At 46.4% G+C, this 16,449-nt stretch overlaps 1 protein-coding gene across 1 annotated transcript in view; it reads right to left on the bottom strand.

Annotated features, from left to right (window-relative positions):
* The window catches only part of CCDC63 (coiled-coil domain containing 63), a 38,209-nt gene extending 37,745 nt beyond the window's left edge, over window positions 1–464 (bottom strand). The window contains exon 1 of the mRNA XM_055550119.1: window positions 339–464. The gene's annotated coding sequence lies outside the window, so the exon portion shown is untranslated. The remainder of the gene's footprint in view (window positions 1–338) is intronic.
* Between the last annotated feature and the right edge of the window lie 15,985 nt (window positions 465–16,449).

Below are 16,449 nucleotides of genomic sequence, written 5' to 3'. Positions count from 1 at the left end.
AGTCTGAGAGAGAAGGATCCTACCAAAATTAAGTCAAGGATGCATAACCTGGTGGAATGTTAAAACATATGCTTGCAGCACTAAGCGGGGTGCAGAACACAAATTTTTAAAAATTGGAACAGTTTCGGGGGGGAGTGAAAGTTTCTTGGGCTTTCTTGGAGTTATTTTACACACTGTAATTTATTTACGTTTAATTGAGGGGGGCCAGGATATTTTTTTAGTTTAGGGGCAGCTAAACCTCTGAAGTCGGGGGCCAGGGGCAGCCACCAGGTATCTGATTTCCCCAGCAGGGAGCGCTGTGACGCAGCAGGCGCGGCTGCAAGCGCGGAGAAACTCACCAGCGGCGGCGCTCAGGACGGCTCCCACCGCGTGTCCGACGTCGGCCGCTGGTGCGTGTCCGACGGCGCTGGGAGAACTGCTAGCTGCACCGCTGCGCCGGGCCGCGCCGACCCCCAGCCCCAGGTCCGGGCGTTCTCGGACCCCTGGAACGGCGCCTTTGTGACTCGCACAGACGGACGTTCTCCCCTGGAAGGTGCTGGGAGGGTGCAGTACCCTTAAGTGAGAAGCAGAACAGCCGATCAGAGAAAGGGGATTTTTGGGGAGGGCAAGAAGGGTAGCGACACTCTCCTCGGAGACACCCCTTACAGACTAATTGAACCCTCACAGCACTGCTTGACTCAGTGACCGCTATCCTTCCGTGACTTGGCCACTCACACCGCCATTCAAGCTCCAATGTGCTCTCTTATTCACACGAATCTTCTCCCGCCTCACATTCGACGTCCTTACAGCAGTCCTACTGGGTGCATACTTTACATACACAAACGCAAAGGAACCCAGATCTTCCTGCTTTGAAAACAAATACCCACAGGTGCACGGGAATTTGTCCGTGAATTTTCTTCAGGAGCACCCACCCTCATCCTCTGTGAGCTTAACATGGGGCACCCCAGTCTGATCCTGTTTACCTATGACTAGCACCATAGGTGGTCAGCATTTTTCACGGGCCTAACTGCGTTTGATTGTTTAAAGATAAACATTTCTTCATACAAATAGCCCTGAAATACAAGCCAACCACTTCCTCTGAGGCTAAACTCAAGAAGCAGCCACATTGCTGAAGGGAACCGATTACTGGTTTTCTAGCGTAATTTTGATGCCTGTGATTTCCACCTTACCTCCAGCCACTTGAATGAATGGTAGCTCAGTCTCACTTAGCTCTCCATTCTCTTATCCCTAAACTCTTGGGACAAGATGTGTTTTAGAAGTTACTGTGTTTCGGGTTTCAGAAAGGTGCTTTGGTGCACAAGGAAGCATGTTGCCTCTGATGTTGCTGGCAACCATGTAACCGTGAGGGAAGTTAGTGGACAGTGTATATCACAAATGAGATTTGGGCAACATGTCAAAATCAAACACACTGACATTTCTGCAAGAAAACATGAATAAGAAGTAGAATAAATAAAGATCATAAGCAGCTTCATGTTAGGCCTTGATGACTCACACAATGTGTTTGGGGACAAGTGTTACCAGTCTCATTTTACAGATGAGGAATCTGAGGCTCCCAGAAACAGAGTGACTTTTACAGTTAGTGGAGGATCCAGGATTTGAACCCAGAGCTGTCTCTAGAGACTCATGCTTCATCACAATTCTGATTGAATCCACAGCTCCAAGCCTGAGAAGTTCTGGTAGCTGGTATCTACCATCTCTCTGATATTTAAAGGGCTGCTCTAGCCCTCGGCTCCATATATAGCCCAATGACTCATAATTTCAAGTGTCAACGACTGAAAAATGATTAAGTTCAATTAGGTTCAGGACTTGTTAAAAATAGGCTTTCCTCAGAAGAATTTACTCTCTCTGCCTTTATGGGCACAGATTTCAGCAGCCTCCATGCAGAGAAGTGCAAGGCTTTTTAAATTAGAACATGCCAGAATCAATTCTGCTAAAGGGATCTTCAGCTCCGTCAGTGGGGCTTGGAGCAGAGTGAGATGCCAACTTGCCAAAATGATGAGCCAGCGGTGAGAAGTGTTGGCGAAAGCAGCATCTACAGAATGGAGGAGGAAATTAGAATCAGGCTGCAGAGGGGCTAGGCAAAAGGCATTTGGCCAAGGACCAGGAAGCTGATTGTCCAAATGACTCTTTGACAAGGGATCAGAAACCCACCTGAAATAACTCAAAATGATTTTTTTTTCTCTCCAGCATCTGTTCCCCTTTCTCCCTCCAAAAAGATCCCAATTTGTTCAGGTAACCATCCCTCTCCCATTCAGCCTATGTGGCCAGGAGAAATTGATTTTCACACACATCTCCAGGATCACTCTCAATTACTCTTAGCCCATCACAGCTATCCCATCCTCCTTGCCAATAATTGGACCTGGAAGCTAATTTTAAGCCAGTTTGTGCATAGCATTCTCCTGGAGATTGCAATTGGCCCAGGAATTGGCGCATAACTGACAGTGGCCGAGTCAGACAGAAAGGAAGAACTTACAGGCCACGGCTGGAGAGGAGATGCTTTTTTTCTAGCTCCACAGATGGGAACAAGGAAGCATGTTGCCCTGCTGTTGCTGGCAGCCCTCCTGTAAGCATAAGGGAAGGAAATGTGAGATCAAAGCCAACACGTTATACAGGGGGGAGCCTAAAGAGAATTGCAGAACAGTATAACTGGAACTCCAATCATACCATACCTGAAATCTACCTTGGTTCCACACTTCTTGTTTTTGGTGGGGTTTTTTTTTTTTTCTGACATCCCACAAGGCATGTGTGATCTTAGTTCCCTAACCAAGGATCAAACCTGTGCCCCCTGTCCTGGGAGCTCAAAGTCTTAACCACTGGACCACCAGGGAAGAGCCACACTTCTTGTTAAAGAAGTTAACACATTTTTTTTTATTGTTTAAGCCAATCCGGATTTCTATTTCTTCTAGCCAAAAGTATACTAAATTATATGAATATCATGGTTATTGCATATAAACCAAAGGCAGATCCCCACGAGGAACAAGAATCAAGAACTAGAAAGCTGTCAGAAATCAAAATAGCTCCTCTCTCCAGCTCTCTCTCTCTCTCTTTTGAATCACCTGATCTCTCAACTTGGTCTTATTTTTAAAGACAAATTTTTCCTCCCCTCAGCTTGCTTCTCATGAATTCCCATTTTAAAGTCCACATTAAAAGAAATCAAGGTCTTCTTAATTTCAGCTTCCCAGAAAAGAGAACCCAAATCCAAACCCAGTCTGGATTTGCTGTCCACTGCTGTGGCCAGGGAGCCGCCATCAGGTGACACAACTGCCCTTCCACAGCCTGTGAAAAGGATTCTCGAAACAGGTGAGGGCACAGTCGTATAGTGGACAGAACTCTGGACCAGGGGTTATGATATCCAGATTCTAGTCCTAGCTCTGCCACTGAAGTGTGGTGTGCTCTTAGGAAAGTCAGTTGACCTCTCTGAACCTGCCAGGGCCAAGTTGAGAATTTTAAAGCCTGAAAAGACTGTAAAATATTTCATCCCACAGCATTGAAAATAAAAACAGTACTAATCCATAAGATAAGGGTCAAGTAGTCTGATAGGATTCTGACATCTGCCATGATGCTTTTTTAAATAAAATGATGAGTCGTTTTGGGGAAAAGTACTTTTGGGTGTCCCCGCTTTACTGGTGCCCTTGGTAATGCTTTCATTTGTCTCTGGGTAACTCAGCAAAGGGTACCCCCTCCAGCCCAGCACTGCTGAGCTGCCTAATGGCCTTGTTAGTGGCATGTGGCGTCACCCAGCCCTGCCTTCTGCTGTGACGGACTGGACAAGAATCCCTCGCCCAAGTTAGACAGAATTTAGACCCAAAAAAGTCCCTGGGAAACAAAAGACTGATGAATAGGTATGGAGTGCCAGAGCCAGAAGACTGTGTGAAGTCAGGGCTGGGGCAGCCAGTTTTTCCCAAGTGTATGTACTTCTCGCAAAGAGTTGGACGTGACTGAAGTGACTCAGCGTGTGCGTGCACGTGCACCTGGGCGCACACGCATGCACACACATGCACTGCTCAGAGGCTGACTACACACAAAGCCCTTCCCTCACGTCTTCCTTGCTGATAAAATCCTGATTTGTATTCCAGAATTGAGTATAGAACACTGAACATACAGAAGGTGAGCCCACTGAAATCTTGGGGGCAGCCAGTGAGATGTGAGGGAGAGTCCACTGGGAGGTTTGGGACAGATCCAAATGCTAGCTGAACCTCCACTGCATAGAGGTGTGAGCTGAAGTGCCGGGCCCAGGGGCAGAGGGATCTGAACTATATTCCTGCTGCAGAGCTGTAAACCCACCCGAGACTCCACGGACTGCCTAATTGCCTGTAATAATCTCCATGTCTGCACATACCAGCTGCTGTCATTTGCAGTCAGAAACATCATCTACCAAGAGATTGGGCATTATTGGTATTTAAAAGCTTCAAATTATTCTCTAATGGCATCCAGAACTGCCCCACTCCTGGCCTCCCTTTCACTGAAGCCAGAGTTGCTGATTATTATCTCAGTGGCAGACTTCTGAGATAAGGAATCTGTACACCCTACAGAAAGTAATGCAGTCTCATACAGCAAGAGTGATAAACATGTTTATACTCTTCAACCCAGGAAACCTAAACCTGGAGATTCATCCTAAGAAAATAAGCCAATGGCAAAAAAAAAAAAAAAAAAAATTAAAGAAAAATCCATAGACACAAAGATGCTCATTGTAACATTATCTCCACAGGAGAATGAACCTGTGCTTTTGGGGTCAGAATCCAGGCTCTTTGGTGAAAGAGAGTTGGAGCAGTGATAACTGGAGGGGACTCAAGAGGCTTCTGGAGTGCTGGGAAAAATCTGTTTCTTGATCTGGTTACATGGAACCTTGTGAAAATTCATCAAGCTGTGCACTTCTGACATGTCCCTTTTATATATATATGAAAGTGAAAGTTGCTCAATCTTGTCCAAGTCTTTGTGACCCCATGGACTATACAGCCCATAGAATTCTCCAGGCCAGAATACTGGAGAGGGTAGCCTTTCCCTTCTCCAAGGGATCTTCCCAACCCAGGGACTGAACTGAGATCTCCTGCATTACAGGCAGATTCTTTACCACCTGAGCTATCAGGGAAGTTCTGTGAAAGTCACTCAGTCGTGTCTGAATTTTTGCAACCCTATGGACTATACAGTCCATGGAATTCTCCAGGCCAGAATACTGGAGTGGGTAGTCTTTCCCATCTCCAGGGGATCTTCCCAACCCAGGGATCAAACCCACGTCTCCCGCATTGCAGGCAGAGTCTTTACCAGCTAAGCCACAAGGGAAGCCCAAGAATACTGGAGTGGGTAGCCTATCCCTTCTCCATCAGATCTTCCTGACCCAGGAATCGAATCGGGGTCTCCTGCATTGTAGGCCGATTCTTTACCAACTGAGCTATCACGGAAGCCCCAATATATATGTATGCTGCACTTCAATGGGCTTCCCTGATGGCTTAGCGGGTAAAGAATCCGCCTGCAATGCAGGAGACACAGGAGATTTGGGTTCAATCGATCTCTGGTTGGGAAGATCCCCTGGAGGAGGAAATGGCAACCCACTCCAGTATTCTTGCCTGAAAAATCCCACAGAAAGAGGAGCTTGGCGGGCTACAATCCAAGGGTTGCAAAGAGTCAGACATGACTGAGCACACACACACATACATACATACATAAACACTTCAATAAAACAGCTCTCTACAAAGAACAACAGGAGGATTTTGGGGTAGGGGGAGGTGGTGACCACACTAGTTCCTTGTCTGGTTTTTTCCTGCCTTTCTGTAGTAATGGTTTCCCTCTGATGCTAATCTCTCAGAGTTTCTACCTCCCTTCTCCGATCCCCTAACCCTGAACACTCTGACAGTAGTCCCTTCTTTAAAGCCCCTTGAGCATCTGAACTGGTCTGTTTTCTTGCAGGACTCTGTTGCAGGCCGCCCGCCCCATCCCCTGTGACAAGCAAGTGACCTTCCTGGATTCAATGCTGCAGAAACTCTGCCCTCCAGAGAGGATGGGAACCAGCCCGGGAGTGAAGCCAGCATTAATTTCAATTTGGCACCAGGAGCCGTGCCAAACCTTTCTATCTTTTTGAAAAAGTGAATAACTGGGCTCTCCCTGCTTCCCATATGTGCTCTCATCCTTTCCCTGCCATGGTCCCACCCCCGTGGGCGAGGCACTGAACAGGTAGGAGGCATGCTGAGCTAGGAGAGAGACAGAAAGGGGAAGAGGGCACTGGATGCCACTACATTACGCTGGTGCCCCAGCAGCATACGCGCCCAGCATGTCTCTCAGCCGCTCTAAGGAAACATGTCCTCTGTCTGGTCTCTTCTTCACGGGGAAACTGAAGCTTCACTGTGCGAGACACTGACGTTTACTTCCCCTATGTCTACTCTTTCTCCTTCTTTCCATTTCTTTTTTTTTTTTTTTACAAATTTTTATTTATTTATTTTTGGCTGTGCTGTGTCTTCGTTGACTTTCTCTAGTTGCAGTGAGCAGAAGCTACTCTCTACTTATGGTGCTCAGTAGTTGTGGTACACGGGCTTAGTTGCCCAAAGGCATGCATGTGGAATCATCCCGGACCAGGGATCGAACTCTCGTCTCTTGCATTGGCAGGTGGATTCCTAACCAGTGGACCACCAGGGAAGTCCTCCTTCCTTCCTTTTCTTACTTTTAGTGGGATAACAGCTCCCCTTGAATGGGAGCTGGGTTTGTGACTTGATTTGATCCATAGAATGCCACAGAGTGATACTGTGCCAGTTCTAGGCATAGGCCTTAAGAAGGCCTGGCAGCCTCCACTTTTGTCCCAGAAGGTGTGAAAGACACTTAGTTACTCAGAGACCACCATGCTGTGAGGCAGCCCAAGCTAGCCACATGAAGAGGTCACACAGAAGAGCACCAAGGCCCTAGACATGTGAGTGAAGCTTTCTTGGATCTGCCAGCCTGGCTCATTTGCCAGCTGAATGCAATAATATTGTACAGAAGATATAAAAGACACAGTTCAGCCCTCTAAGGGCTTATATTCTAATTAGGGAAATCTGCTGGAACAAGACTCAAGTGGCTTTTCTCCAAGCACAGCCCAGTGTCCCCTTAATGTCAAGGGTGACACAGCCCTGGGTAAGCTCAGGGTCATGGGCTCCCAGACCCTGGGCATTGTCTCTCCTACTGGGAATGCTCTCTGGGCAGATCCTGAGCCAGCCTAGGGCTGACTGGGGTGCAGGGTGAGGCAACTAGAAGGTGAAAACCAAATGCCAAAGTCAGCAGTAGGACCGGCCAGAGAAGTGGGCTCCTGGGGCAGAATCTGGGGTTTTTTTTCCCAGATTGCTGAGCTCCAGAACTGGGCTGCCCTCCAGAGAGCCTGCAACTTTGAGTGGGAGACGGGGTCTCCCAGTAGAAGGGGCTGAGCCAGTTTAAATATCTGCTTTTCCTTATCTGCCCCACCTTGGGTTTCTGGAAAGGAGCAAGAAAGGCCACCCCACAGGGTTACACAGATGATAAATTTAGGCTTCAATCTGACAGGATCAAGTGCAAATCTCAGCTTTGCCTCTTACAGCTCTATAATGTGAGGCAAGTCCCATCCCCTCTCCGAGCCTCAGTTTCTCTTCTGAGAAACAGGAGTAATAACTATACCTACCCATGGACTCTCTGGAAATCATGCCTTAGGCTAGCACGTAGTAAATGCACAATAACTTGCTGGTTACTATTATTCAAGAAAATCTAATTAGGGACCTGATGAGGGTTGACTGTGGGGAAGGAGAGCAGAGTATAGTTTCTGGGTCTTTCCAAGGACACACCAGTAGATTGTACTACTGGCCATAAATATTCACTGCCCATCCCGCGTTGAACTCAGGCGTGGTCATGTGACTTACTTTGGCCAATGAAATCTGGACAGAAGTGACGCATTACTTCTGGGCAGAAGCTTTAAGAGCTGGTGTGTGGTTCACCAGGCTCTCTCCCCTCTGCCACAACACCCGACAACTTCCAGGTGGGCTGCTCCCTTACTCTGGGTCTCAGAGTAGGCATGGAGTATGTGGGTCAGGGTGGCTGACAGAGAAACAGAAACCATAGCAGTCATTTTAACAGAATTAGAATGGATGTTGAAGGACAAAAAAAAGCAAAGGAGTGCAACTAGACAACACAGAGATGCTAACTGCAGGAAGCAGATACTCTCCCTGGGGCTGGCAGACAAAGGGTAGATTGGAGTGTCAGAACCCAGAGCCTTGGAAGAGAGGCCTCCTCGGGGCTGGGACTCAGACCTTCGAGTGGGCAATGCCTAGCATCTGTGGAGACATAAGGAGGCTGGTTCTAGGGGTGTATGTATAAAACCAGAGACTGGAACCAGTAGCCACTGCCAGGATGCAGAAGTGTTGCTTGGGTGACCTTGACCTGAACAGACAATAGAAGGAAGGAGCAAAAGTCACTTCTCTTTCCTCCAGCCTGCCCCCTATTGGCAGAACCTACCAGGAAGGAATGTGGCTGGTTTCAGCCCCAGCATCACAAAGCAAAGTATGGGAGGGGAAATTTGGAGCTGAGAGACAGCAGCTTAATAACTAACATGTGGAGTGAGAGTGACAAATAAACACTTGTTTTAAGCCACTGAGTTCATGGGGCTCTTTGTTACTCAGCAGAGCCTAGTCCATCCTGATTATCCTGTAGCCTAGCGCCCAAGCCTGAATCCTAAATTCCCTCCAAGTGCAATGTGAAGAAGGCTTCCCTTCTTACTTCTTTACCTTCTCACCTGCCTCATATCAAATGTCTACCCTTACTAAGAGGTTCTAGAAGCCTCAAGGCTGTATATTGTCATCCTGCTTATTTAACTTATAAGCAGAGTACATCATGTGAAATGCCAGACTGGATGAAGCACAAGCTGGAATCAAGATTTCTGGGAGAAATATCAATAACCTCAGATACGCAGATGGCATCATCCTTATAGCAGAAAGTCAAGAACTAAAGAGCCTCTTGATGAAAGTGAAAGAGGAGAGTGAAAAAGTTGGCTTAAAACTCAACATTCAAAAAACAAAGATCATGGCATCCAGTACCATGACTTCATGGCAAATAGATGGGGAAACAATGGAAACAGTGACAGGCTTTATTTTGGGGGGCTCTAAAATCACTGCAGATGGTAACTGCAGCCATGAAATTAAAAGACACTTGTTCCTTGGAAGAAAACTATGACCAACCTAGACAGCATATTAAAAAGCAGAGACATGGTTTTACCAACAATGGTTTGCTTAGTCAAAGCTATGATTTTTCCAGTATTCATGTATGGATGTGAGAGTTGGACTATAAAGAAAGCTGCTGCTGCTGCTGCTGCTGCTAAGTCGCATCAGTCGTGTCCGACTCTATGCGACCCCATAGACGGCAGCCCATCAGGCTCCCCCATCCCTGGTATTCTCCAGGCAAGAACACTGGAGTGGGTTGCCATTTCCTTCTCCAATGCATGAAAGTGAAAAGTGAAAGTGAAGTCGCTCAGTCATGTCCGACTCTTCACGACCCATGGACTGCAGCCTCCCAGGCTCCTCTGTCCATGAGATTTCCCAGGCAAGAGTACTGGAGTGGGGTGCCATTGCCTTCTCCAAAAGAAAGCTGAGCTACTACCAAATGCAATCTACAGATTTAATGAAATCCCTATCAAATTACCAATGGCTTTTTTCACAGAACTAGAACAAAACATTTCACAATTCATATGGAAACACAAAAGACCCCGAATAGCCAAAGCAGTCTTGAGAAAGAAGAATGGAGCTGGAGGAATCAAGCTTCCTGACTTCAGGTTATACTACAGAGCTACAGTCAAGACAGTATGGTACTTGCACAAAAACAGAAATACAGGCCAATGGAACAAGACAGAAAGCCCAGAAATAAACCCATGCACCTATGGGTACCTTATTTTTGACAAAGGAGGCAAGAATATACAATGGGGGCAAAGACAGTCTCTTCAATAAGTGGTGCTGGGGAAACTGAACAGCTACATGTAAAAGAATCACTTAGAACAACTTCCTAACACCATACACAAAGATAAACTCAAAATGGATTAAAGACCTAAATGTAAGACCAGAAACTATAAAACTCTTAGAGGAAAACATAGGCAGAACACTCAATGACACAAATCAAAGCAAGATCTTCTATGACCCACTTCCTAGAATAATGGAAATAAAAACAAAAGTAAACAAGTGGGACCTAATTAAACTTAAAAGCTTTTGCACCACAAAGGAAACTATAAGCAAGGTGAAAAGATAACCCTCAGAATGGAAGAAAATAGCAGCAAATGAAACAACTGACAAAGGATTAATTTCCAAAATATACAAGCAGCTCGTACAACTCAACAGAGAAGGCAGTGGCACCCCACTCCAGTACTCTTGCCTGGAAAATCCCATGGACGGAGGAGCCTGGTAGGCTGCAGTCCATGGGGTCGCTAAGAGTCGGACACGACTGAGCAACTTCACTTTCACTTTTCACCTTCATGCATTGGAGAAGGAAATGACAACCCACTCCAGTGTTCTTGACTGGAGAATCCCAGGGACGGGGGAGCCTGGTGGGCTGCTGTCTATGGGGTCGCATAGACTTGGACACTACTGAAGCGACTTAGCAGCAGCAGTAGCGGCATACAACTCAATACCAGAAAAACAAACAACCCAATCAAAGAGTGGGGGAAAAAAACCTAAACAGACATTTATCCAAAGAAGACACACAGATGGCTAACAAACACATGAAAAGATGCTCAGCATCGCTCATTATTAGAGAAATGCAAATCAAAACTACAAGATATCACCTCACACCGGTCAGAATGCCCCTCATCAAAAAGTCTACAAACAATAAATGCTGGAAAGGGTGTGGAGAAAAGGAACACTCTTGCACTGTTGGTGGGAATGTAAATTGATACAGCCACTATGGAAGACGTTATGGAGATTCCTTAGAAAACTAGGAATAAAACCACCATATGACCCAGCAATCCCACTCCTAGGCATATTCCCTGAGGAAACAAAAATTGAAAGAGGCACATTGTTCATTGCAGTACTATTTACAATAGCTAGAATGTGGAAGCAACCTAGATGTCCATCGACAGATGAATGGATAAAGAAGTTGTGGTATATATACACAATGGAATATTACTCAGCCATAGAAAGGAACGCATTTGAGTCAGTTCTAACGAGGTGGATGAACCTAGAACCTATTATACCCAGTGAAGTGAGTCAGAAAGAGAAAGATAAACACTGTATTCTAACACATATATATGGAATCTAGAAAAATGGTACTGAAGAATTTACTTACAGGGTAGCAATGGAGAAACAGACATAGAGAATAGACTTATGGACATGGGGAGAGGAGAGGAGAGGGTGAGATGCATGGAGAGAGTAACATGGAAACTCACATTACTGCTGCTGCTGCTAAGTCGCTTCAGTTGTGTACGACTCTGTGTGACCCCACAGACGGCAGCCCACGAGGCTCCCCCATCCCTGGGATTCTCCAGGCAAGAACACTGGAGTGGGTTGCCATTTCCTTCTTCACACATTACCATATGTAAAATAGCCAGCAGGAATTTGCTGCATGGCTCAGGAAACTCAATCAGGGGCTCTGTATCAACCTATAGGGGTGGGATGGGGAGGGAGATGAGAAGGAGCTTCAAAAGGGGACAACAGAGGATGAGATGGCTGGATGGCATCACTGACTCGATGGACGTGAGTTTGAGTGAACTCCGGGAGTTGGTGATGGACAGGGAGGCCTGGCATGCTGCGATTCATGGGGTCGCATAGAGTCGGACACGACTGAGCGACTGAACTGAACTAATGGCTGATTCATGTTGAGGTTTGACAGAAAACAGCAAAATTCTGTAAAGCAATTATCCTTCAATAAAAGATAAATTAAAAGGAAAAAATAAAACTGAGCACCGAAGAATTGATGCTTTTGAACTGTGGTGTTGGAGAAGACTCATGAGAGTCCCTTGACTGCAAGGAGATCCAACCTGTCAATCCTAAAGGAAATCAGTCCTGAATATCCATTGGAAGGACTGATGCTGAAGCTGAAACTCCAATACTTTGGCCACCTGATGTGAAGAACTGACTCATTGGAAAAGACCCTGATGCTGGGAAAGATTGAAGGTGGGAGGAGAAGGGGATGAAAGAGGATGAGATGGTTGGATGGCATCACCGACGCAATGGACACAAGTTTGAGTAGGCTTTGGGAGTTGGTGATGGACAGGGAAGCCTGGCAGGCTGAAGTCCATGGGGTCACAAAGAGTCAGACATTTCTGAGCAATTGAACTGAGAAGCCTCTAAACCTCTAAACATTAACCCACTGAGTGAGACAGAACTCCTGGTTCTCTACAAAGGAAAGGGAGGTGAAGAAACTTGTTCAAGGTCACACAGTGCACTTTTGTACTCCTTAGACTTGACCCAGGATTCCCGACTCCCAAACCCGGTTGCCTAAGGAACTTGGTGTTAAAAACAACAGCAACAACAACCACAGATGCCCAGACCTCAAGCCAGGAGATTCAGACTCAGGAAGTCTGAGAGGATCTTGATGATTATCTGTTTAACAACAACAGTAATACATGCAAAGATGTATATATATCATTTTTGTCATACTAGGCATTGTTCTGAGTGCCTTAAGTACATGAACTCATTTGTACTTAAGGAATTCTCACCACAACCCTATGAGATCTGTATTTTTCTTTTTCCATTCTACAGATGAAGAAACAGGCATTTCTCTACAACAAGCAGGAAATTTGATGCAAAGGAATATCAGATTCTTTCATCAACTGCAAATTGTTTGGCCCACAGTGGCCAGAATTTAAAAATCAGGAGCATTCATGCAAAAGAAAATAGAGTTATGGGTTCTAAGAGCAGAATATTAGAGCTAGGACTGACCAGGTTTGAAGCTAGGATCATCAACAGTCCTGGTTCTCCCAGACTGTAGAGTTTCCTGGGATGTGGGCCTTCTAGTACTAAAACAAGGACAGTTGGTCACCCTACATTCCAATTCTAATCTTTTCTAGTATGTACCTTTAGGGCAAATCATCTGGCCCCTCAGTTTCCCCATTGATAAAAAGGAGATAATGACAGTATCTACCTTACAACATTAAGTCAACATTTAAGGTGTTTCTAAACTGCCTGAGTGTTTGCCATTGATATGATTATTAAAACTTGGATTTCCAGATTTAGTTCCCTTGAAAGATTGGAAGACATGACAACAAAGGACCTATATTCTAATTTACCTGTTTATTTAGCACACATTTAATATACAGAGCTTTTCACTACAAACCAGGCACTGTTCTAGGCATTTACAAATGTTCATTCATTCAGAACATCTCTAAGAAGTGAGTTTTTATTATTGTCCAATTTCACCAATGAGGAAACTGAGTCACAGAGAGAGGAAGTGACTTCCCCAATGTCACACAGTGCATAGGAGGCAGAGCCAGGATCCAAATCCAGCCAGTCTGGCTCCATTCAGTGACCGTCAACTAGCACTGGGTCTTAACTGCCCTCCTGAGAAGGGCATGAGCTCCCCGGATTTTCTGTCTCCCTGGTTTTCTATCTCCATTCCTCCCGGACCCCTTTGAGTTCTGTTTTCCAGCCCCACATCCCTGGGGGGTCTCAACCACAGTGGCAGCTTTTCTAAATGATCCAAGGGAAAGAGTCTGAGGTCTCTAAGTCCAGCTTTCATTTTCTGGGTCCCAGGGTTTCTCGAAAAACATTCTCTCCTCCAAGAGATTTAGATTTAGATTAATCTCCTTAGCCAGTGGCTCAGGATCAGGCGGACAGTCGGGTCACCTGCTACAGCCTGGCCAGGCCCAATTACCTGCTGTGACCCCAAAATTCACCCATGCACACCTGCTCCTGAGACATTTGCTGATTAATAACAGCAGGGGCTTTGGGGATGGTATGTTCCTCACCTTCTGGGAAACTCTTCAGCTTGAACACGGAGGCTGGCTGTAGATAAACACGCAGCTCTTCAACCCTCATTCTCAATCCCCCCAGCTACCCGCCCTGAATCTGCATCATTCGAAAGCTCCACCAGATTCCATGTTATTTAATGTCCCAGAAAATAAAAGCTGATTGAGTCAATGGTCATTAAATTAAAGAGTTTGACAGCTGCCCGAATGTTCAGAGATCATCCTGGTCAGGGTCACGTGATGAACGTCTGTCGAGTTTTCCTGCCTCCTTGTGGTAAGGGCGTCCCAATTTCCCTTTGCAGGTTTATCCCTTGACCCCTCTTAGTCTGTGAGGTTGAGGTGGGGGGCGCTGCCCTCATTCTGTCTGGATGCAGGCTGCATCTGCCTACAGCCTGGCTCCTTCTCAAAGCTACAGCTCTCACCAGATTCCAGAACAACCTTTCCCCTCAGGCCCTGAGCTCTCTGCTCCTGCCAGCCCCACCCATTGCTGGTTCCTTTTCTCCTGCTCACAGCTGTTACAAGCCTTTTATTAATGCTCATCAGTTGCCCTGTGTCCCCTGGGGGACCTTAATTGATTGATGCCCCTGCAGATGGATACACCAGTAGCCCTTTTGAGAACTGAGCAGGGCTCTCATCCCCAGGTCTGTTTCCCCAGGCCCCAGGACTCATCTGCTTCCTTCTCACTGGACCTTCAACTGCCACTCTCTTTCTTTCAGGGTTGCTCTTCTCACACTTAGTTTCAGAGTGGGATTCAATCTCCCAGCAGCCCTCAAGCTCACTGCTCAGAGTTACTTTCACTGGGCACCAGGCACCGTGCTCAGGATTTTCACAGGCATGAAAATGAGTTCATTTGCTATTGATCCCTGCAGGAAAATCCATGTGGGAAAGTTACACAACTTCAGCAACCATCATAGATGCCGAACTGTTTTCCAGGTCTGGCAAATCGGTCGTGGGCAGGAGGTCATGCTGGTCACAGGCTTGAGTTGTGGAGTCAAGACAGACCTGAACTCAAATCCCACCTCTGCTACGTCCTAGCTGTGTGATCTGGACAAGCGACTTATCCTCTCTGGGCCTCTGTTCCTTCACCCAGGCAGCCAGGTGGCACAGCACGGGGAGACAGTCTCTCACATTATCATACCAGAGGGTGACAATATTCACAGGCTATGGAGGGAACGCTAACCCTGGAGCTCAGAAAGGAGCAGCACTGGCAATACTACCTCCCTGGATTACTCTTGCCAGCAGTCACTATGCCAAGAACAAGCACTCAGCAATCAACCCAATAATCCCCCCATTTCACAGAAGAGGACACCGAGGTTCAGAGAGGTAAGTCACACATTAAAGAAGTGGCTGAGTCAGGATTTGAATTCAGATTTCTTTTCATCCAGAGCCTGCGCCCTCTTTAGACTTTGTAAGACCTCCAGCCTGGGTAGCTGCACCACACACTTTATTCACAGTTACAGTCCACCTCGTTCCCCTCTGGGCACCTCTATCATCTCCAACAGAATTTTCTCTGAAGTGCAAATGGTTGTCTCCCATCTCTCCTTCCCCGACCCCAGCAGAGTTTCGTGCAGACCCTCACTTTGTTCTTAGTAGTCCACCTCTGGCACGTCAAAGGCCATTCCAAACTCCGCCTTTGGCATCTCCGACTCCAAACACAGCAAATAATGAGTTCCTCACATTGGATCCTGCGGCAGACATCACTAATCGATCCTGGAACTCTTTTCCTGCAGATCCAGGATGCCTGCAGTCCAGGCAGGCAGCCACTACCAGCTGATTCAAGCATTGTCAAGAAAAAAACCCATTTGCTATTCCTCCTAGAGATTATAATCTCCTTGAGAGCAGTAGTAGAGTCTTAATCAGCTCTGCCCACTTCCTGCCCCAAAATAGTTATAAGTTTTCCTATATTAAGAACTCAGGAAAGTTTAATACCTTCATGTTTCTAATGTCAAATGGAAATGGAAGCTCAGAAAAATGAAGAGCCTTGCCCAAGGTCACACTGCTGGTAAGAAGGGGAACAAAATCGTGTCAGAAACAAGGTCTTCGCTATGTATCATTGGAGGTGTGGAGCCACGTAAAATTCTTGGCATACTGCTTGGCACCTGGTATGAAATCAATAATGTCAAACTTATTTTATATAAAAAGATATTGGCTCTGTTCTGAGGCCACAGGCTTGTATAAACTGTTCTCAAGTGCTCTCTGGCCAGAATCTTTCCTTGATAAGAGACCACAGAAGACTCCAGAAAGCCCAGGTTATTGGCACACAGACTTATGAGAATATACTCTCTAGAATACTGGGGCAGATCCCTAGGCTGGATTCAGGAGCTGTGAGATCTTACTCTTGAGACCCCCATTTCCCAGCAGAGAAGCTGAGGTTGAAATGCTGATCCCAAAAGTTCCCTCTGACATTTAAAGCTGTCTTCTCCTGCTCCCTCCCCATCTCCCAAAGCAAGTAGGTGAGCAGCAATGATCTTCCCAGCCTGTTGTGCAACTCTGGGCTGCCACACAGCTGCAGGAAAGATTGGACCCACGTGGCTGGGTCTGGCTCTGAACAGGTCACAACTTCCTGTGGGACCTGTCTG

The sequence above is a fragment of the Bubalus kerabau genome, chromosome 16 (genome assembly GCF_029407905.1).
Source record: "Bubalus kerabau isolate K-KA32 ecotype Philippines breed swamp buffalo chromosome 16, PCC_UOA_SB_1v2, whole genome shotgun sequence".
Classification (NCBI taxonomy): Eukaryota; Metazoa; Chordata; class Mammalia; order Artiodactyla; family Bovidae; genus Bubalus; species Bubalus kerabau.
This window is presented reverse-complemented; position numbering and strand designations above follow the sequence as displayed.